This window comes from Sapajus apella, unplaced genomic scaffold (genome assembly GCF_009761245.1).
Source record: "Sapajus apella isolate SASKATOON/1434 unplaced genomic scaffold, GSC_monkey_1.0 scaffold96, whole genome shotgun sequence".
Classification (NCBI taxonomy): domain Eukaryota; kingdom Metazoa; phylum Chordata; class Mammalia; order Primates; family Cebidae; genus Sapajus; species Sapajus apella.
In genome coordinates this window covers 7,795,077-7,818,882 of record NW_022437036.1, presented here as the reverse complement: position 1 = coordinate 7,818,882, position 23,806 = coordinate 7,795,077, and the positions used below count along the sequence as shown (strand labels likewise).

General features: G+C 44.6%; 1 long non-coding RNA gene across 1 annotated transcript; it reads left to right on the top strand.

The window, feature by feature from the left end:
* Window positions 1-6,252: 6,252 nt before the first annotated feature.
* LOC116535823 lies at window positions 6,253-22,630 on the top strand. Its single transcript, XR_004262359.1, has 3 exons — window positions 6,253-6,264; window positions 9,917-9,920; window positions 22,332-22,630. It is a non-coding gene; the product is annotated as an uncharacterized LOC116535823 (long non-coding RNA).
* The last annotated feature ends 1,176 nt before the right edge of the window (window positions 22,631-23,806 follow it).

Genomic DNA, 23,806 nt, shown 5'->3' with positions numbered 1-23,806 from the left:
CTCCATGCCAGCCTCTGCCAGCAACTGCTGGAGTCAAAGACTGAAAATTCCAAATCTAGTTCTGGTCACCAATCTAAATGATTTACCCAGCCCCATTCTGCATACAGGTAGCTGTGCTTTCAGTAAGTGCAAGTAAGTAGCCACTTTGCAATGTTAAGAGAGCCTCATTAAAGCCTTCCTTGCATCAGCTGGTTAAATCATGTTGCTCTATCTCTGATTTCAGATTGGGTTCAATTTTCAGCTCTGCCAGTTACTGTGTGATATCATGCAAGTTATCCAACCTCTCTGAGACCCAATGTTTTATTCTGCAAAAATAGGAATAAAAGGTAGTTACTCTTTGGCTGGGTGTGGTGGCTTATGCCTATAACCCTAGCACTTTGGGAGGCCAAGGTGGGCAGATCACCTGAGGTCAGGAGTTTGAGACCAGCCTGGCCGACATGGTGAAACCCCATCTTAAATAAATAACAAATAAATGGTAGTTAGTCTTCACTCCAGTTCTGAAACTGCCTGCATGGACTGAATGTGACAAAACATGTGAAGTAGTAAGCAGAGCAGGAAGCTCGCATTTTGTTTCTCTCCTAACAATTTGGTGCAATATTAAGCTAGATATTTTTCTAAGCTCTTGACAATTATTAATCCATTTAATTTTCACACTGTTATTTTCTCTTTTCCAGAGAAGGAAACTGAGGCATAGAGAAATTAAAAATATGTCCATGATCACAGCTAGGGGAGCTGTGACTCAAATTCACACCTGACTCCAGAATCCACGTGCTTCACCACTGAACTTAGTTGGGAACCGAGAAACGTTGATCAGTCTCCAAATGTGGCTGATTTATCTTTCCTTTGATGCATTTCATTCAACTCAACCATTCCATTCCACTGTCACCCCTTTACAAAATTCCAGTCTCCTACTATCCAATCCACACTACACAATTTTAAAAAAATCAAGTGTCTGAAATATTGCTTTCCTGCCTGCCCAACCTGCTCAAACACCTTCCACAGCTCCCCTTTCATTGCAAGGTGAAGCCGGAACAGTGGTAGGTCCTCCTCCCACCAGACCAACCTGCATTGCCTGTTGTCATCATGTAAACCCTGTGCCCCCATCACCCTGCACCACCCAGACCTCCACATAGGTTATCACCACTCTGCCCACCTCACACGCACTCATACTGGCACTTTCCCCAGAAATGCCTCCTCCACTCCTTTCAAGCCTTTGCACTCCTTTACAACTCTTTAGGATCCACAGTTCAAGTCTATGAGTGAAGTTTAAACTGAGAAGGTCAATGACAAGTGGTGAACTAGAGTAGAGAATGCAATGGCAGACGTGTTCTAGGGACGATCAATCTGGTTACAGATCCTAAATAGACTACAAGAGAGACACAGAGACAGAGAGAGAGAGATTGAGACAGAGAAGGAGGGGAGGAAGGAGAAACAGAGAGAAAGACTGAAAAAGAGTGAGAGAGAAGGAAAGAAAGAAGCAGAGAGAGATTGAGGGAGAGAACAGAAAGAGAATAAAAGAGAGCAAAAGAAAGAGAAGGAGGGAGACAGGGGGAGAGAGAGAAAAGTTGAGGAAGAGAGTGAGTCAGGGTTGGGCAGGAAACAGGGAAACCAGTGAGCCCAATACTGCAGTTATTCAACATCTCTTTCTTCGGTGAAAGACAGAGATCTCAAGCAGGTGTCCAATAAATCAAATATAACCCACAGACGTGTTTCTCTGCTTCATCATTATTTAATAAGGAGAATTCACAGGAAAATCCAGATTTCTAGATTCTCTTTAAAAACTAGAAGATTTAGGCTGATTGTGGTGGCTCATGCCTATAATCCCAGAATTTTAGGAGGCCAAGGTGGGAGGATCACTTGAGGCCAGCGTTTGAGGCCAGCCTGAGCAGTATAGCAAGAACCTGTCTCTACAAAACAAAAAATGTTAAAAAGGCAGGTATGGTAGCATGCACCTGTAGTCCCAGCTACCAGGAGTCTGAGGTCCTGTTTCAACAACAACAAAATCAGAAAATGTAGTCACCCTGGACTCCACATTCCCCTTGGCAACAGTTGTCTAATCTGAGTAGAGCTATTTCTTTTGGACAGCACATTCACTCTCCAGTTTGCCGCATTCCTCACTGTTCCCTGTTACTCCTAAACATTGAAGTCAAGTTACCAGTTATCATCACTCTTGTACTATCTCTTTTCTTGACTAGAAGTCTCCTTCTCATAACTAAACCTCTATCATAAGAGGCGAAATCATACACAGACCAAGAGGGACACATATTTCAAGGCAAATGGAAACAAATACCTTTTGGGTAGAAGTGAAGACTATCCCATGTCTTCAGTATTCCAACACCGGGCCTGATTCACTGTGTACCTACTATAGGTTGGGCCCCCAGGTTTATATCCTTCCTGGGACTCGGACCTCCCTGCCAAGCCTTGCTCTGGTTTGCCCTCCTCTCATTCCATCTTCCAAACCAGGACTGACTAGGCCTGCCCCCAAGGTTGGGTCCGACGCCCTGAACCTTTTCCTAACTTGCTCTGGCTCCAGTAATCATCCTAGTCTTTGGACGCTGCTCACTAATTAGGCAGTCACATAAACTCATTCTAAATAAGGTATGAAGGGCTGAGGATGGCTTCATACACTGTACCTCTCAGGCTACAACTTAATAGGAGCCTGCTGTGCTTTCACCTAACAGCTATAAGTAGGTTTCCTGAAGCCTCAAATTCCTAACGAGTTCCTCTCAGGCGCCACCCTGGGGAAGTCAGTCTTGAGGAATGAGATGGAGGGAAAGCCAGATAACCAGGAGAGCAGCTGCAGTTTTCCCTGCCCCGTATAATGAAGTTCTGTGTAAGAGCCCACTTGGAGGTGGGGGTGGGGTGGAATGGTTCCACTACCTAAGAAGATAATAATAACAATAAATAGTTAAGTTTGAAACGCAATGCTGTAGCAGTTACAGTTTTGTTGCAAGGAAGAGAAACCAGCTCCAGCTAACGGAGTTTATTGGGAAGATAATGTCTGGAAGAGAGAGGTACTCACGGATGCTATGGGGAGCCCAGGTGGTCAGGCTTGACAGCAGGCAGGCACCAAGAAGCAGGCAGCAGGACGTCAAGTAGGATGTAAACCAACCACCCTGTAGTCAAACGGTTCCGACGCCATCCTGTAGCCACTGCAGTTGCCGTAGCTGAAAAGAATGGCTTCCCACGGCGACCCTCTCCTTACGTGATTCACTCAGAATTCAAAGCCCTAGGGAAACACATTCCATTAACCCAGGACTTCTCCACTATGGGACTGCTGACATTTGGTGCTGAATCTTTCTTTTTTGCAGGTCCCTTCCTGTGCATTGCAGAACGTTTAGCAGCATCCCTGACCTCCACCTGTCAGATGCCTGCAGCACCCCCCACCAATTCTAACAACCAAACGTTGTCTCAGACATTGCCAAATGTCTCCTGGGGACACAACTGCCCCCAGTTGAGAACCACCAAGTGAGCCCAACATCCTGGCTATTTTGGAGCAGGAGGGCAGGGTCTATGAGCTCTGCTTTCATATCAGAAGGCAGATGCCTAGAATCGTCCTCCACACCCAATACAAAAAAGGCATACAATACTTACACCCAATACAATAAAGATTTAATTCTCCACTGAATTACATCAAGAGCCATCAAGTTTAACAACAATGAAAAGGTAAAAATCCACAAATGAGAAGAACCACCACTTTAGGCTGTAAGCAGAGAAGGCTTTCTTTCCTACCCTGCAAACCGGTCAACAGTCCTTACAGATGGACAACAGGGATTTCCCGGGGGCTTTCACATTAGGGATCACCTGATCCGAATTGGCCCTTCCTAAGCCACCCATCAACTGAGTACTCCAAGTCAAGCTGAAAGAGAAGCAGCTGGTTTGAGAGACTTCTCGTCTGAATTCCCCGCGTAGGAGCTCTCATTACCAGATGGAATTTAGAGACCCTTTTAATCTGGGTGGTGTGGGGGTCACAGGGTAGCTCTTCATTGGCAAAGAGAGCAGATTTGTTCCTTCTGCACCCGAACTTCAGTCACGCTGAACCTGCACTGTGTGACTGTCATGGTCTCGGGATTACATGAATTTGCTGCAGCAAACCTGCCTCTGCCATCGTGTGGGTGTTAGTCCATTTTTCATGCTGCTATAACGAACTCCCTGAGACTGGGTAGCTTATAAACAAAAGATGTTTAATAGATGACTCACAGTTCCACATGGCTGGGGAGGCCTCAAGAAACTTACGGTCCTGGCGGAAGGTGAAGGAGAAGCAAGTATCTCCTTCTCAAGGAAGCAGAAAAAGAGAGTGCGCGTGAAGGAGGAACGCACAGACCCATCAGATCTTGTGAGAACTCGCTCCCTATCACGAGAACAGCACGGGGAAACTGCCCCCACGATCCAATCACCTCCCACCAGGTTTCTCCCTCGACACATGGGGATTACGGTTCGAGATGAGGTTTGGGTGGGGACACAGTGAAAGGAGTGAACCACAAACCTCACATCTTTGAAGCTCTTGAAACTTTCAAACTCAGCCCCAGCAGAACAAACGGCTTAAGATCATTCAAACAATGAGGAAAGAAAGAAGGTGGGAAAATGAATATAAAGACGAAAAACTAAATAAATAAATCTCTAAAGAACTTGAATGACCTCTAACTGTTATGTCTGAATTTTAAGTTTGCTTCCCACTTGCAATTCATTCTTAGTACACAATTACATCCTAAATAGATAATCCTCTGTAGAACAGTTCTTATGTAAACAGCCAGTAATTTTGATATATTAGAATTAAAAGAAATTTCCAAAGGCCAAATTCTGCCATGTTTTAAGAAATATGCCTTGGTTATTCCAGGAATAATTTTGCTTCAGGGACCCAATTAAAGTTATCAAAACTCTAGGTTCTTCTGGATGCTAAAAATGCAACATATTTTGCACATACCTCTACAGGTTATTATTTTTAGGGATTTTATTTTACAGATTAAAAAAAATTTTAACCAAGGGGAAGGGTTTTTAGAAGATCACATAATTCTAAACCACAAACAAAAAGCACAAAGCTCTGTAATCATGAAGGCTTGTAAAGAACAAGCAGGTTTGCTCACGGAGAGTTGAAATAGGTTTGCCTGTGAGATGAGGCAATTTTCAATGCTTTGAAGTTTAAGATGTGGTAAGCACAGTTCACACGATGCATAATCAAGAAGCAGTTGTTTCTGCCTCTGCAAAATTATGGGGTACCCCATATGGGCTAACATCTTGTGCGTTTGTATATATGGTAATTTCCCTGCAAGAAGCCTGACATTCCATGCTTTCTTCAGGAAGAAAGGGAAACAGTGCTGGGGACAGCTGATGACAGGCTTTCAAGTGTCTCAATCTTCATGCCTGCAATTGTTAAAAGTATGGGCCAACGATACCAGCCAAAGAAGAGAAGAGACAAATGGAAAAGGTATTATGTGGGAAATAGAACAGGTAAATAAAAATAGTTCTGTTTCCAAGACCTGCCAAAATATTTGTCATCTTGATAACAGGGTGAAGTCTCTGACAGATTTCACTTAGCCAGATATTTTACTTGCAAGCAACATTAGAGCAACTTGACCTTTATCATTTCATAACGAGCAAAGAATTTGCCTGTCACGCTGCAATTTCTGTTATATGGCTTCAAGGGGCAAAAGAGAGAGAGAGAGAGAAGAGAGAAAAAGCTCGTTTGTCGATTTTGCTGTTGAAATATCACCAAGTCAGCCCTATGTGACGTGGTCCAACTGAGGAGACCCCAGTGTGGCTACCAGAAGTCATACTCTGCGAAAATGAGGGTCCAAGGGGAACCCTCCTGGAGCTATGCTTACAGATGCTGAAATTCTCAGATTGTTTTTTCAAAAACAAGTTGAATTTTTTTTCTATAGTCTAATGCAGGGACCAGCAAATGTCTCCTGTGGAGAACCAGACCATAAATATTTTAGGCTGTGTAAACTCTACAGACTCTGTCACGACTACTCAACTCTGCCACTGTAGCTTAGAAACGTGCTGTAAATGGATGAGCATGGCTGTGTTCCGGGAACACTTGGTGTTACAGAAACAGGCACTGGGCTGGCCTTGGCCCGTGGGCCTTGCTGTGTGGACCTTACTTTAGTGGTTGAATGGACTCCATAGGCCATAGCCTCAGAGAAGCCACCCACTATCCAAGGCTTGGGGGAATTTTTCAATGTGACAGAGATCAAATTTTGCTTCAACCAGTCTGTAGTGAATTCCTGTAATTTTCTGTTGCCTTAAAATCCATTCTAAAGATAAGTTTAACTTTCTCATACCAGAGCAGGGCTTAGTCACCTTTGGCACAGTTCCCAGGCCTCTGCCTCCTCCCAGTTTCTTGATATGGTGGATTCAGATATCGGCCGTATACAACCGCCTCCTGGCCTCCCGGTTGGGAGATGGTCACTTCCCTGCAAGACAGCTGAGTATCATCTATCTGACTCACTCCCCGGTCCCCACATCCCCTATGGACAGCAGACACGCCACAGTGACCACCCGTTAGCCACCCCCTCAGAACTCGTGCCTGCATGGTCTAAACCCACCAATTAGAGCTCCATAGGAAACCTGTGTGGGCAACACCCTGGCCTTGATAAGGTCTCTGACCCTCAGATTCCTCTCCCTCTACCCCGCCTTCTCTCTCTCTTTCTTTCTTTCTGTGTGTGCATCTCTCTCTCTCTCTGTCTCTCCTGCTCTACCTCTCTCTGTCTCTCTTCTCGCTGTCTCTCTCACTGTCTGTCTCACTGTCTCTTGCTGTCTCTCTTTTGCTCTCTCTCACTGTCTCTCGCTATCTCCCTCTGTCTCTCATTAGCTGTCTCTGTCTCTGTCTCCCTCGCTCTCTTTTTGTCTCTCTGTCTCTCTTTCTGTCTCGTCCTCTGTCTCTGTCTCTCTCTGTCTCTATCTCTCTCTCTGTCTCTGTCTCACACTGTCTCTGTGTGTGTGTGTCTCTCCCCATCCCCTGGCTGAACTTCCTGCTGCCTCCACAGTTTCTGACAGTCTCCCAGAGGCATCTGTAACCTCCCAATCTGTAAGTGATGCGTCTCTTCCGTTTCATGCCATTTGGTTTCACCTTTTCATGATGCCTCACCTGACTGACACACCCAAACCTACCTGTCCCCTGGTCAGGGCACTCCTAGAAAGTGTCTATCTTGGTTTATGGCCACTCAATACCAAATTAGAAAGAAACCATAACAATAAAAATTACAACACAGGGGCCAGGCACGGTGGCTCAAGCCTGTAATCCCAGCACTTTGGGAGGCCAAGGCGGGTGGATCACGAGGTCAAGAGATCGAGACCATCCTGGTCAACACGGTGAAACCCCGTCTCTACTAAAAATACAAAAACATTAGCTGGGCATGGTGGCGCGTGCCTGTAATCCCAGCTACTGAGGAGGTTGAGGCAGGAGAATTGCCTGAACCCAGGAGGTGGAGGTTGCGGTGAGCCGAGATCGCGCCATTGCACTCCAGTCTGGGTAACAAGAGTGAAGCTCCAACTCAAAAAAAAAAAATTACAACATAGGAAAAAAAAAAGGCTATAATAACAGCAGAGCTTTTTTTTAACCTATAGATTATATCTTCGTTCCTCACACATTCTCAAATCCACTCTGAAAACAGTAACAGGTACTTATAGGCCAACATGGCAGAGTTGCCAGAAATGACCCAAAATGAGAGGATGGTAGCCCTCAGCATCTATCACCGCTTAGGCAGGTGTCACCACAGACAGAGGGAAGGTGTGGCTGCTTCTCTTCCACTTGCTCACTTTTCAATCCCAGGATATAACCCTGGCTTTTACTCCAGCCAGAGTGCCCCAAAACAGCATCAGCTCTCACAGCCCTGGATTCAACATCCCCCCAAGATCAGCTGAGTAGGAATCAAAACCCCAGTGTCTAGGCTGTTAATGCATTTTTCATGCATTTGAGGGGTTGGGATTTGTTTAAACCATCCCTCTTTTCCAAAACTAAATCTCTCTAAACATTCAATGCTGGACAGGCATGGTTTACACCTGTAATCTCAGCACTTTGGGAGGCAGAAGCAGATGCATCACTTGAAGTCAGGAGTTCAAGGCCAGCCTGGCCAACATGGCAAAATTCCATCCCTACTAAAAACACAAAAAAATAGCCAGGTGTAGTGGTACACACCTGTAGTCCCAGGGACTCAGAAGGCAGAGGCAGGAGGACCACTTGAATCCAGTTGGCGGAGGCTGCAGTGAGCCGAGATCATGCCACTGTACTCCAGCCTAGTGAACAGAGCTACACTTTGTCTCAAAAAAAAAAAAAATGCTGGCATTTGCTGTTACAAAAAGCCACCTTTCCCCCAACCCATGTTGACTAAAACATAATTGTTAGTTGCACATTTGTTTTTCAAAGGTCCGGGGTAATGCAAATCAATTTCTAGCATGATTCTTCCCAACACTGCTTTAAAGCAACGTGTGTGAATGCGTCATCTAATTAATAGCAATGTGTAAATTTTAAATGTTAAAATAATCCCAATTGTGAAATTGGCTCACAGGTGACCCCAGACCTCAGCCTTCCTGACCTTTATCCAACCTGATCTTTAAGCGGATAGCCACATACTTACACGCCTGACTTCAACTCTTTTGGGCTTTTTCATCTCCCTTCTGTGACCGTTGGTGGAAAAGCCCGGAGCCTCTAACTTTCTAGGTGGATGAGCTGTGGCCCTTGTTTAGGACTGTAGACTTGTCATTCAGCCTCTGAAAGCTCCGCATTCCATCCTCACAGCTAGCAGGGCCACGTTCCAAGGAGGGGCAATGAATAGAAAGGGCTTTGCTCCTGAAACCAGGTGAGCGAGGGTTTTTAAGAGGCTTTTCTAGCCATGGCAGAGCAATCTAAATAACAAGGGTCAGGATTAGCCCTTTATGGTATCGAGGTGGGAAAAAATCCGCAGAGGCAGTGAAATGAGAAAGGTAGACTAGCATTCATTCTCTTACAATAGATCTGTTTCCCATCTTGCTAAGCACACACAGCCATAATTATATTGCTTTCCACTGACTTGTATACACACTTCCTTGCTGCCATAAAAACACAAGCGCCTCCATAGATGAAAACTGATTTTAATATAGAAACCCTAGTATCTATAATTCATGCTCTTTAGCCTTTACATATTTATTCTGCATTTTAATTAAGGCCAAAATCTGAATACTTTAAATGGATAGTTTCTTTTCTCTTCTATGCATAGCTTATAGGTAAATTACCTGGCAGACGCCCAAATGTTAAGCTAACACAATAGAGCCTGGGACTGCAGTAAACTATTATTGGATGGCCAGCCCAGAAGGGCTGGGAAAGCTCTCTCCTTTCAAAGGTAACCATCTCAAGATTGGCAGGACTCGTCCTCCTGCAGTTGCAAAAGAATGAGAAGATAAAGCACCCAGGTTTGGGGATTACAGTACAGCCCACCTCCCCACAGGAAAGGCATCTCCTCTGGTGACATCTGAGAAGAGGGGAAAGGAAGGGCTGGGGAGAATGGAAAGGGGCTTGGAAAGACCCCTGAAGTGCCAGGAATCTATCGTCTGGGTCTAGGACAGTCGTTCCCAAAACAGACCCTGGAATGGTCTAGCTGACACAGAGAAGGCATCTAAGATTAGCAAAGCCAAAAGTTCACCGTTGGCCTTTGATAGGAATGACCAGATGTTTTGGTGAAATGTTTGATGCTTTGAAACCCTAGGAAGTGTCTCCATGAATAATAGATCAAGAACGGTGATCTTTAAAATGCAAGACTCCACCCAAGCCTTTCCCAAGTAGGTACCAATGTGGTCGCTTTTAATTGCTGAAGCAGGGTTTAGCGAACTACAGCCTACTGGCCAAAGCTGGACCAATGCATGTTTTTGTAAATAAAGATTTATTGGAACACAGCCATATTCACTTAACATATTACCTGTGGCTGTTTTCATACTAGGATAGCAAAGTTCAGTAGTTGTGATGCAGACCATTTGGCCTGAAAAGCCTAAAATATTTACTCTCTGGCCCTTTACAGACAAGGCTTGCCAGCCCCTGCTCTCAAGAGTTGGTTCTTCACATTCTGCCTTCCAGTTTCTTCCTTCAGGAAAAGAAGTGAAAATAAATCTGAGACATTTGGAACTCCCAAATTCTCTCCATTGTGCTGTTTCTTCTAGTCTTTACAAAAGCAGTGGAAAAAAAAAACTGTAAACATTTCTTGCCAATCATCTTCTCTGGAGGTAAAACAGCCCATTTTAATTTTCTAGGCATCATAACATTGTACCAGGTAACACTTCCAGTGTCTACCCCCCTGGGAGGACCTGGGAGCCAGATACTGGGCTGGTACTTTGTCTCCATTATCTTGTTTTAATATTCAGGCCACCTCAAGGTGGACTTTGCTAGAATATCAATTATTTGCTGTTGATAAGTGACAGGGGTAATTTTAACACTGAGTCTGTCTGATTTTAAATCTGATCTTCTTAACTTACCTTTGCTGCTGACAGACACTTACTCTGCCAAGCACTTTCCTCTTAACCCCTACAATGGACCCATCGTGAGATAAATGATACTGCCAAACCCATCTCACAGATCAGGAAACTGAGACTTGGAAACTAAAATGAATTCCTCAAGATGACCCAGCTCCTGTAAGGTAGTGCCGGGGAGTTGGCTGCAGAACCAACTGGTCTGCTTGACTGCTGGTGCCTGTGTCTCAAATACTTTATCTCTCTGGGGCTCAGATTTCTGGCAGTAAAATAAAATGTCTAACTTTCCTGGGCTCAACAGGCTAAGATGAATAGAGTACCCTTGAAAATATGACCCAAAAAAGCCGTGATTTGCTAAATAAATAATCTTTGTTTGCAAAGGAATAGGTTTCCCCTTCTCCTCACACGTCGGAAGCGGCTGCCCAGCGGACACTGTGGATGTCAAAATTCTGTCTCCCGGCATCATCGTGATGATCATTCCATTCAAGGCAGATGAGACATCCAAGGTGGACCGTGCAGGATCACACGCTTTCCTCCTACCTCTTACATGAACTTCCTTTCATAGCGTTGGGGGTTTTCTGACCTCCCTTTGAAAAGCACATTAAATATGTACATACCTAAACAAATAAATGAATATTGAGACAGCAGAAAGACCATGGAGATGACACTGCTGTATTAAAGCTATTAATTGATTCCTATGAAGGACTATTTTGGGGCACAAGGAGCTACCCAGCATCCATTCTGCTGTCTTGGGGGAAAGTACCCTGATTTCCTTTGCAGTAATCGCCTTCCCCGTGTGGAATCAGTTCTTTGGGACTGCGTTTCAAATGTGCCCTCCCTCATTTGGTCAAGAGTAGAACACACCTCCAGCCAGGCTTGTCAGAGCTGGTCTGGAAAACTCCAAAAGGAGGGTCTTTCCAGTTAGGACTCTGCAGAGACCCTGGTAGCAAGACCCTCTGCAGTGGCTGAGTTTCGGTACCAGCCAAGCCTGGCTTCCAACTTTCTCTCTGTCCTGTGAATTGTCTGGTCGCCTCCCAACAAATCATGGACTTTCATAAACTAACAAATGGGTTTCTGTTGCTTATAACCAACATGAATTTTTACAATGACAGAAGGACCATTCTGGAAAAAAAAAATTGTCCTTATTCAGTATCTGTCTCATTTGGGGGTCTTCTTTCCAACAATACTTTTAAATCAATTTTGCTTCCACTTTTACCTTTTAAAATAAATCTAGATAGCCATTTTTAAGCGCCAGATAGGGTAGAAGTTGGCTAAATACAAACAGAACTACAAAGCGAAATTAAAGAGCTATGCTTTATGAATACCTGTCTCAAAGGATAATATGTCTTGAGTACCCTTACTTATATTTTATCATTTAGCTCCTATCATGTTAGCTTCCCTCCCCAGCGGTGGTTAGCTCAAACTTTGAGAAGCTGAGATTCTTGAACTCAACAAGGTCTTGACCTCAGTCTGTTGTCCAAACAGGTGCAAATTTGCTGCAAAGCATCATTGTCTGCTCCATATGTTACTGTTCTGAGTTATTTCATTAAATGCACTTATAAACATGATCCACAATGTCTACAGAATTTCTTTAAGCTCTTTCTTTCAAAAACATTACGAGAAAGGAAATAGTTACTTGGCACATCTTGTGCCTAGGGAACCCTTGGGAAAGCAGAACCACTGCTTTCTTCCCAGTGTACCTATAAACTCATTGTATAAATATCCAGCCCACAATTTACAACCTGAAATCATGGCCCATAATATTTGGAATAAAATCTAAACTTCTGACCATGGCAAACGAAGCCATCTAGTAAATGACCACTGCTTAGATCTCCACTTCATCACAGAGCTCCCCTGCCCAATACGCTCCTCCCTGCTGCCAGCTCCCGCCCACCCCTCACACCGGCTGCACCCCTGCCACCTCAGGACCTTGCACGTCTCTTTCCTCTACCTGGATTGCTCCTCCCATCTCTAGGACTGGCTCCTGCTCCCTGTGCCATGCAGGGCTCAGCTGAAATGTCACCACTTTGAAAAGGCTTTCTCGGGCCACTTGGCACCAATATACCCCAGCCCCGTAGCCTGCTGTTTCACAACCGCCCTGCTCTGTTTTATTTTGCCGCACTCCCTGCTTTGCAAACTCCATTATTGATGCTTGGCTTCCTTGTCTGTTGCCTCAACCACCATGCGAGTTCCAGGAGAAGCGGGATTTGATATTTCCAGCGCTAAGAGCAGTGTGTGGAACAGCATGCTTGTGAAAGCAAGGGAGGAAAGAAGATAATAAGAAAAAAAGAAAGGGAGGAAAGCAGAGAGACAGAGAGGAAGGAAAGAGCTTTATGAAGCACTGCCATCCATTTGACGAGTATTCATTTCTGTAATCTATGTTTTCAAAAACCAGGACATCATCTGCCTCTCCCTAAATCTTCTGATTATAATAATAATAGTGATTCATCGAGGCAGGTCTAAGTTTTATGGAAGCATACACAATTTTAAAGACTCTCGGTCAAGCGCAGCGGCTCTTGCTTGTAATCCCAGCACTTTGGGAGGCCAAGGTAGGCAGATCACAAGGTCAGGAGTTTGAGACCAGCCTGTCCAATATGATGAAACCCCATTTCTACTAAAAAATACAAAAATTAGCTGGGCATGGTGGCACACACCTGTAGTTCCAGCTACTCTGAAGGCTGAAGCAGGAGAATTGCTTGAACACGGGAGGCAAAGGTTGCAGTGAGCCAAGATCGTGCCACTGCACTCTAGCCTGGGTGACAAAGTGAGACTCCATCTCAAACAAACAAAAAAAGACTCTCTGCTGGGCGTCATGGCTCATGCCTGTAATCCCACACTTTGGGAGCCAAGGCAGGCGGATCACCTGAGGTCGGGAGTTTGAGACCATCCTGACCAACATGGAAAAACCCCATCTCTACTAAAAATGCAAAAAAAAAAAAAAAAAATTTGCCAGGCATGGTGACACATGCCTGTAGTCCCAGCTATTCAGAAGGCTGAGGCAGGAGAATCGCTTGAACCTGGGAGGCAGAGGTTGCGGTGAGCCAAGATCATGCCATTGCACTCCAGCCTGGGCGACAAGAGCAAGACTCCATCTCAAAAAGAAAAAGAAAAAGAAATTTAAAAAATACAAAGACTCTCTTTAAGAAAAAGAATATAAAATTACCAACATAACACCAGATATGGAAGTGCATGTTTATATAAAATGAGAAAAGAAATCACAACACACGATAAGTGTCTAAGAAATTCACATCCCTTTCTTCCTGGATGTCTCTGGGCAATTTGCCAAAAATGCTCAAATAGAAATGCTTCCTGAAAGTTACCTGGCCTCTGCTACATACCTGGAACATTCTATGACTCCGAGAAAAACCCCAGAAGTCACAGGGGTCCAAGCATGTGAGGGTCCCAGAGGCTGATACATAACTTGCTTCCTTGCACATTGCCTCTGTGCCTCACAATTATAAAAAGTCATACATCAACTGGACTTTGTCTTCATTCATATTATCTCATTTCACCCTCACAATTGCCCAGTAATAAACCCCATTTCTTAAATGAGGATTTTCTAAAAATCCCCATTTCACAGACGGAGAAACTGCAGCAGTTTGACAATTCCCTGTCCTGATGAGGCTGCGGGGTGGAGAGGGGTCATAAGTACCATTTCCTGCTCATAAGGTGCAAATTGGTACAACTTTTCTGTGATGTATTTGGCAACCACTATCAAATTACCAATGCATTTACCTTTTGACTCAGAGTAAACACCATTGGAAACACCACCCCTAGGAATTTATTTATATATGTAAATGTTTATATACACACTCGCACAAGTGTAAAGAAAGGAATGCCCACGTTTACTCGGTGTTTATTCTAATTCAATGCAGTGCTGTTTCTAATGATACCAAGTTATAAACATTCTATGTGTCAACCAGCTGGGGCCTGGTCCAGTAAATCATGGTATAGCTATAAAACAGAGTATTAGAAAGCTGAAAAAAAAAGAATAAATATACGCTTTATATTCAAATAAAAAAGGAACTATAAGATAAATATTCAAAGTCAAAAGAGCAGGTACAGAATAATATGTATAGTTGGATGACTTGTATATTTAAAGAAGCAAAAGATCCATTTTTAAATTTAGATGAAGAAAAATATCACAGGAAGGATAAACAGGAAACCACTAACAATGGCTACAAGTTTTGGGTTTGGAGGCTTTGGGAATTAGGACGGGAAAAATATTTCCTGCTACTTATCTTTTCATCATTTCTTCATTTTATTTTTTTTTTTTGGTATACATGACTAGATGACCCTGTCAAAAATTAAAATTAAAAATTAAATGGGGAGAATAGAGATGAATTGTTCAACACCCTAATTCCTAAAGAACAACATCACTGGCTATGAGTCATCATTCGAGGATTGATGTATCAGAATATCTTAAAATTGTTTTCATCATGCCAAAATGTATTAAAACTAAGAAGGTGGATCCTGTCAGTTATGAATTGGTGAAATTAATGTCCTGAACAAACAATTTATTGAAGGAGACGGTGGTGCTGTTTCTAACTGACGGCTGGTTTTTTCTGCCTGGAATCTTTGCCCCCTTCTTCTTGTAACTATCTCCCTCCTTTGCTTTCAAAACCTGTCCCTCCATCATCCGGTGACACAGCTTCATCACAGATTTACCTCCATCACATGACAAGGTGGTCCTGTGACTCAGGCTGACATGCAACAGAAATCCTCTGACCTCATGCACAGTGATTGTCCCAGGATAGGACACATGACCCAAGCAGAGCCAGTCGGGGGGGTCCTTATTCCAGAAAGGGAAAAGGCAAGCCTTTATTCCCAATGAGACACTGGCACCATTAAAGACATGAGCCTAGAGCTGCCAATGACCTTCTCTGTTGCCACACAGGATCAGGAGGGTAGAGACAATTAAGGATAAACACAATAAAGAGAAATGCAGAGCCAAACGATGGAGGGAAGTAGAATCCTAATGACAGTTTGAATTCCTGGATCCAGCTGTACCTGAAGTAGCACCAATCCCCTAAATGCTCCACCTGGCTGGGACCAACTTAAATTAGTTTATATCTCTTGGAACCAAAAGAATCCTGACTAATATACTCTTAGCCAATGATTAGCAGCACTGAGGCATGTGTTCAGTTTTAAGGCTGGTTCACCTGATCGCCTTACCAGCCTCTCCTGGATTCTTCTTGCAACTAAAGACTACTATATCAATGGTTGCTACAATCCTGCTCTCATTAGTTCCACACTCTTACCTACTGAGTTAACACCACAAATCAATCAATACTTCAAAGGCACTGTTCTGACAAAACAAGTGCTATGGAAAAGAACAAATCTCCTTTGACAGTGACTGTCCTTGGAGATGAAGATAAACCACAGAGTAGACAACAAAGTCACCATTGTCGCAGGCTGTGACGTTATTTATTCTGATCTTATTCATTCTGAGCCCCTACTTCAGTACTGAGGCTCTGCAAACAGTTTAAGAGAATGAATGACTGAATACAACATACCATCCAGAATCCCTTCCAACTAAGGAAGGCAGCACGACGAAGGCGTTTTGGCATCAAACAGAACCCAAATTCAAGACTTTGCCATGTGGCAGCCGTGTGTCTTTGATCCCGCCACCTGAGCCTTCTGCACCTCAGCTCTGAGCTGTAAAATGAGGATGAAAAATGTTCCTCACTCACAGGATTACTGTGAAGACCTGAAGAAATGTTGCAGGTGAGGAACTAAGCACGATGCCGTTGGTGGGGTTCAGAATATGTTACCCCAAAATGTGGCACCTTGGCATATTGAATAAGCAAAAGGAATTTAAGGAATGGCATGTGTGGGAAAGGCTTTTTGACCTTCCCCTGAAGACTCCATAGAACCAGGAAGGATTTTCTGACCCATCCCTAAAGCAGATCATGAAACCCTCATGAGACAGGCACCCTCCCTATACCTGGAGGAGGGGAACCTTCCATCTCTACAGACACCGGGACAGAGATGAATCCGAGCACATAGGCCTTGCCGAGTTTACCCCGTGCTCCTTACATTTACCTCGTCTGTCGTTTGTCCTCTCGTGCTTCTCCATCACTGTCCACTATTCCTCAAACCCAGCACCACAAACGTCCAAGTGTGACTGTTTTTTCAGGCCTCCATTTAAAGTTTCCCATGTCACGCAAAACTTATATTAAATCAACGTGATTGTCTTGCTCTTGTTAATCTGTCTTTTGTTAGAGACCCCAGCCAATCAACCTAAGATGAATAGAGGGAAAAGATAAGTTTCCCCCACTATAAAGTAAGTGCCCAATATATATTCACAATCAACACCATGTATTTGTTCAATAACATCAACTGATCTCGTATCAGGAGAGCTCAGTGGTAGATGAAGTGGAGAATGTGAAGTCCATCAGACATGGATCCTACCTTCCAAGAGCTTACCATCTATTAATAAGAGAGCCAGGACTAGTATAGAAATCATGACAAATAAAATAACAATAATAGTAACATGTCTTAGACCAGGCCCTGGAGATTCAACAACAAATAAGACAATAATCTTTGCCTTAATGGAGGGTATGTTTCATTGGAGGAGAACAGCAATAAATGATGAGGTATGTAATTTAAAGTTCTGACTGGGGTCTAAGGGGGGGGCTAGGGGAGGGACAGCAGGGGGTGGAGAGGTTGGGGAGAGACAACATGGGGAGAAATGCCAGATATAGGTGACGGGGGGACGGAGGCAGCAAACCACCTTGCCACATATGTACCTATGCAACAATCCTATGTGATCTGCACATGTACCCCAGAACCTAAAGTACAATTTTAAAAAATAGAAGAAGAAGTGCACCATGTTAGGACAGCAACAACAGGGAGTTTTAGGTGGAAGATCTACACACGAAAGTGACGTATGGAGAAAGTGCCCCTCAGGGGAGAGATCAGGAAGAAGGTGGAACACAGAAACAGGAGAAGGAAGGGGAGGAGGCCAAGCAAGGGGTGATCCCCTTAAAGTCACATGGAGAACAGCTTCTGCTGACCCCACAGGGGACTCTGCAATGCGAATTATGTCTCAGGGTTGTCCCAATCTGTGGCCAGCAAGCCAGAAATGTATCATTCCACACCTGCAGCCCTTGGTGAAGGCCCACCCTGGGAGACAAAACCCAGGTACTTCTGGCACTTTCAGGTTGTGGGCCAGGTGTCTCCAGCAGCCCAGGGAAATCCTCCGAGCAAAGGAGCAGGTGCGGGTGGTGGGAAGCAGAAACCCACAGAGCCAGGGAGGGGCACTCAGAGCAGTTAGTGGGACCCTAGGACAGGGACCCCGACCCAGGCCACTCAGCAGCAGGTAAGCTGCAGGTGTGTGCACGAAGCTTCATCTGTATTTACAGACACTCCCCACTGCTCGCTTTACTACCTAAGGTCCTCCTGTCAGATCAGCGACTGCATTAGATTCTCACAAGAGCACAAACCCTACTGTGAACTGTGTATTTAAGGGATCTAGGTCGTGTGCTCCTTATGAGAATCTAATGCCTGATGATCTTTCACTGTCTCCCATCACCCCCATATGTGGGTTGCAGGAAAACAAGGTCAGGGCTCCCGATTCTACATTATGATGAGCTGTATAATTATTTCATTGCATATTCCAATGGAATAGAATTAGAAAGAAAGTGCACAATAAACATAATGCACTTGCATCATCCGAACACCATCCCCCACCACCTACAGTCCATGGAAAAATTGTCTTCCATGAAACCAGTCCCTGGTGTCAAAGAAGTTGGAGACCATTTCCCTGGGCGATACAGGGGAGTTCCAACAGTGTCCATGACACATGGGATCTCAGCCTCCTGTTAGTGATGGGTTATTAGGAAAGGCTTCCCTGAGGAGGTGACATTTTAGCTGAGTAGTAGTAGCTAGGCAAAGAGCAGGGGAAATTGATTGTGAGACTAATTACAGGGCTATTTAGATGTAAAATGTTTGTGAAAGGCAGTGAACCTGGGGATCCTGCAGGAGGCCATTCCCATCTGTGCCCCAACACCTGCTCTCTGCCCAAGCTGAAGCCGTCAGCGGTGATGCCAGGTGCTGGGGCTCACTGCTACCTCTGGTGACATGTGCTGTAATAGGAGACCAAGGGCTCTTACCAGGAAGCACTTGAGAGCCTCATCACTAAACAACTCAACCTTTGGTGGCCCATTTTGTTGCTTATCACAAATGCTCCCAAACACAGAGCTCTTGTGCTCCGAGCCACTGCGGCGGGTCCATGAGGAAGCTCCCCTGCTCTCCAAGCCCATCAGATCATGTTCTAAAAGACCTCCACTTTCACTTCCACACGTGTTTGTAATGCCCGCTGAGAAAATGAGATCCAAGGAGCCAGCTTTAAGAGAAACTCCTTGTCGATCTATCTAGATCAGTGCTTCTCAACCTAGGGGTGGTTTGGTCCTGCAGGAAGCATTGGCAGTGTCTGGGGATATTTGTGCTCTTCAGGTCTGTGGGGGGCAAGGGTTCTCCTGGCATCTAGTGGGCAGTGGCCAGGGACACTGCTAGACACCCTACAAGGCCCAGGACAGCCCCTACCACAAAGAATTATTTGGTAGCATGACTGGGATGCGGTGTCAGGAGCCAGATGGTCCAGGGTCAGTTCCCAGCTCTACAGTTGACGCTGGGCAATGGTGCTTTGGTTTCCTTGTCTGCACAGTGGGAAATGACTTGTTGTGAGAATCAAATGAGTTATTACATATAAAGAGTTTTAAATCATGCCTGGGACAGACAGAGAGCACTTGATAAGTGCTGGTGGTTGTTTCTGAGAATTAATCCAAGCAAACCAAGGGGTGCTTTTCACATAACTTATGTAAGTTTTATAATCCCATCCAAGTTTACAGAAAAACTGAAATCCAGAAAGAAAATCTAACTTCTTTCAGATCACACAGTTCTGCGCAAATACAGAACAAAAGGGCCCAGTTGTCCTGATCCCTGCCCAGGGCTCTTTTCACTGCCCCACGGACCCTTTGGAAGATTCAGTACACTCTAAATTCCATCAGCCCCAACAGGTGGCCAGCCACCCTGGAAGCCAGCACATGTTGACTTTATAAACTTTCCATTCACCATGACATGCCAGCCTCCCCAAATAGAAAGCATCCCCAGCCACGATAGGGGTTGAGAGCCTCACCTTTCTCAGTCAACAGGGGGTCATCCTACTCCCGCGGCTGTACAAGGGTGAGGTGGTCACAGTTTTAAGGTTCACTCACACGCTGCTCTGGCCTTCTGGCAGCCTCCTTTGCTCTTTCTCAGGCTCCCTGGAAACCCATCAGCCCCATGATATTTATTACCTGCTCCTTCCATTTATGAGTTAGTGATGGAAAAAGAAAAGCTATGTGCCCCTTTCAGGCAGCATGAGAGGCAGAGAGAAGAAAAGGTTATGGCTGTGTTTACTCTACTTAGTGCTGTTTTCCCAGCTGCCTCCCAATTGACGCTCAACAGCAATCCAAGAGCATATTATTAATCAAAGAGCTTTCTCAGATAAACATCAAATAGCAACTATAATGACACACAACCTAGGTGGAGAGGCAAAGATAAATGTTAATTTTAAAATTAAACTGCCATTTCCCTGCATGTCTAAGAGAATGGGAAAAGAATGATGGAAACAAGTGACAGGAAGTAATGATGTAAAGGGAACGGGGTCCTCTACACCCATCCACAACGAGGTCAAAGAGAAAGGGCTGAGACTGTCATAAGAATTAACACTGAGTGTTTGTCACATCCCAGATATGATGCACTGTGATGCACTGTTGCACTGTTTCATTTAATGTCCACAACAACCCTATATAGATATAAGTGTTTTTAGGATCTTGATAAGGGTTAACTGTGTCCCCACCCAAATCTCATCTTGAACTGTAGCTCCCATAATCCCATGTCATGGGAAGGACCTGGTGGGAGGTCACTGAATCATGAGGGCAGGTGTTTTCCATGCCGTTTTTGTGATAGTGAATAAGTCTCATGCAATCTGATGGTTTTATAAAGGGCAGTTCCCTTGCACACACTCTCTTGCCTGCCACCATGTAAGACGTGCCTTTGCTTCTCCTTTGCCTTCCACCATGATTGTGAGGCCTCCCCAGCTATGTGGAACTGTGAGTCCATTAAACCTCTTTCCTTTATAAATTACTCAGTCTTGGATATGTTTTATTAGCAGTATGAGAAGGAACTATACAGCTCTCCACTCTACAGTTAGGAAAACTGGGGCTAAGAGAGGTGAAGTACTTGGGACAAAGTCATACGAGAAGTAAGTGGAGAGGCCAGGCTTTGAATCCTGCCAGACTGGCTCCAAACCGCATGAGATTAAGCATTATGCTAAATTACCTCCTGGACCTGTGCAGAGAGCCATAGCACTTGTCATATTTGAAGGTACATTTTGAGTTCATCGGTCACTTACCCGACAAAATATTTACCAATTCCTAGTTGTTAGCCAATGAGATGGTACCATAGAACAACCTAGAACATTCTCTTGTTTTCTTGCAGGAATAGCTTACACATAACCTGCCAGAGGGAAATCAGGACTCTCTGAAAAAAAGACTGATACAGCACATCAGCTGAGGGTCCAGCAGTTTCTTTTGGGGTTACTAAGGTCCAGTTAAACCTGGAGATCATGTAGCTCGGTGGTTAGGCCATCGAGACACCTCCATTTAAACGCCAGTTTCTCCTCTCATATGCTGGCTGCCATCTCAGGAAAGTGACACAACCTCTTTAAGCATATTTCCTCTTAGCGTAAAATATAGGAAATAATCATATCTACCACTTGGGATTCTTGTAATGATTAAACAAAGGTCTTTATCCTTCCGCTGAATTTCGAGTTTGCCTGCAGGAATTATGCTGCTACTTCTACCCTGCTGCTCTTAACTGTCAAACACAGTTTTTCCATCACCCAAGTGTCCCTGGCCTAAGCATCCCTGTGGCCAGTCATGGAAATCTTCTCGTTGCAGCATGTGCCTTCTGGTGGAACCTAAAACCATCTGTGCCCACTGCTCCCAGGGGATGGCTCAGCTCAAGCCTGGTGAAGTTCAACCCACAGTGCAGTTGCATAGTGGCATCAGTGGATGCTATCGCCATCACGAAATCCAAACTGATTTCCCTATCAGGAGTTGGAATTAGGATATTGAAAGAGCTGTCTTTCTCCTTCCTAAAATCTCCCCACACTGGTGGGCTGAGATCTCCTATAGTCAAGTCATTTCTGACTGTCCTAATTCTCCATTCAATAATGGTAGTTAGTACAAACCCCGCCCACAGCAATAACAGCCAACATTTTTAGCATCTAACTAATGCCAAGCACTGAGCTAAGCACTCTATAGACCCAGGGAAGCCTCAGCACACCATCACAAAGCAGATATGGTTATCATTTGCACTTTACATGTGGAGATACTGAGGCTCAGAAAGGGCCATTCTCTTGCCTCCAGATCACACTCCCTGGAGGTAATAGGTAACTGGACTTCAAACCCAAGTCTGCTGGCTGCAGAGCCTGGGATCGCAGCCATTCTGCTGGGGGTCAGAGTCAGTCTGTAGGAGTCAAGGTCCATGACATTGTGTCCCTGGCTGCTGCCCTCAAGTACCCTTCAGAAAAAGTGAAACTCACCCTCAGAATCTCAGAGGCTGAATCAAAAGCCCCTAGTAATATTCTGTGCCCTTTAGGTTTCTAAATCCTGTTATCCTCCAGCCAAGAGGTGCGGCTCAAGCATGTCTCTACTTGTGATGATTAGCATAGCCTTCCCTCTGTTGTGACCCAAAGTCAACACGTTACTGTGTAATTGCTCTATTAGTCTCTTGGAGTCGAAAAAGGTAGAGCCCAACCCAGCAGAGTAAGAGGGGAAAAAACACCATTAATAGGCACATACAATTGGAAAGTTCAGGAGCGGAGGCTGTTAAAGTGAACTAAGTATGGCCTGAGAAGGACTCTGTACTTCTACATTTCAGTCCTTGTGGACGAACTGCAATCTAGCTTAATAGGTAGACAAGGTTAAAAACCTAACTTAGGAGTAGGTGCCTGTAACAATAGCTGAGTCTTGGCCAATCCCAGCAGCCATACTTCAACCGTTCATAAACTGTGGAGTGTTCAGATTGTGTTCAAATAAAGCAAACAGAGCTGTAACCAATCCAGTCATTCTGTATGGATTCAGTAGCTTTCTATGTCTGATTTCTGTATGTCATTTCCCTTTTTTTGTCCATAAATCTTCCACCATGTGGCTGCACTGGAGTGTGTGTGAATCTGCTGTGATTCTCAGGGGCTGCCCGATTCGTGAATCATTCATTGCTCAATTATACTCCTTTAAATTTAATTTGGCTGAAGTTTTTCTTTTATTAAGGCTAACTCAGAGAAGTACCCAAGCCCTCAAAGGGCTCCTGTGACATCTGCCCCATGGCTAGGTGTTGGGTTTATTCTCCGCTATGCTTTCCCTTCCCTAAACCAACAAGTGGAGGCAGACATCCTAGCAGCTCAGCAATCCCCATAGAAACTGAGTTTCTCTGCTCTATAATTTCAGCAGCCATCTCAGCTTGCACTCCATTGGTCCACTTGGAGAGTCACATGCGAATCCCTGAACCAATCACTTCCTGCAACCAGGAAGTGTAGTCATTTGAGTGGACAGAGTTGGGTCATGTGAGCAGTCCTGGGGCCTGAGGATGTGAAGTCCGGAAGGCACCATCCAAGAGGGCGCAGACAGAGAAAACTGGAGGTGTGGCCCCTCAAATAGAAATTGAGGGAGATTTCCTCAATTCTCCCTGAATGGAAATATTCTGCTAGCACCAGAAGCAGCAGCATTAGATGCCAAACAGACAAGAGCCACACTATTTCTCTCCTTTCTTTACCAATCAAAAGGCACATTGTGCCAGATCCTCTTTTCCCTGACCCATTTCTCCTGACTTTATCTTATGAATTGAGAAGCAGCACAATAAAGTGAAAGTTGTATGACTCCAGGGATACTTTAAGAGAGGGAGGAGAAGAAGAGAGAAAGCGAGTTAAATGACTTAATTCTTTTCCCAAAGTTTTACAGCAGCTCAGAGGTCTCCGGTTTATGGACACACGTTAAAGAATCTTTTCATGAGGACTGTTTTATGTGAGAAAGCCATTTGAGCAAGGAGGCACTTGGCTGCTCCTTCTAAATGAAAATTTTCAATTAGTCTGAAGAAGTTAATTACACTGTTCTTTAATAACTGCACTTGTGATTCTACAAATCCTCTATTAATTGATTCAACCATATGCCCCCACACTAAGAACGAGCAAACAGGTAGAAAAAGACCAAGAAGAAGAAGGGGGGTGAGAGAGCCAAAGATAATGAAGGGCTGTATTGTCTGCTGGGTAGACAAGGGATAGAAGACAAGTGTGGGAGAATTCTCGAAAATTGTGGGTGGTGCA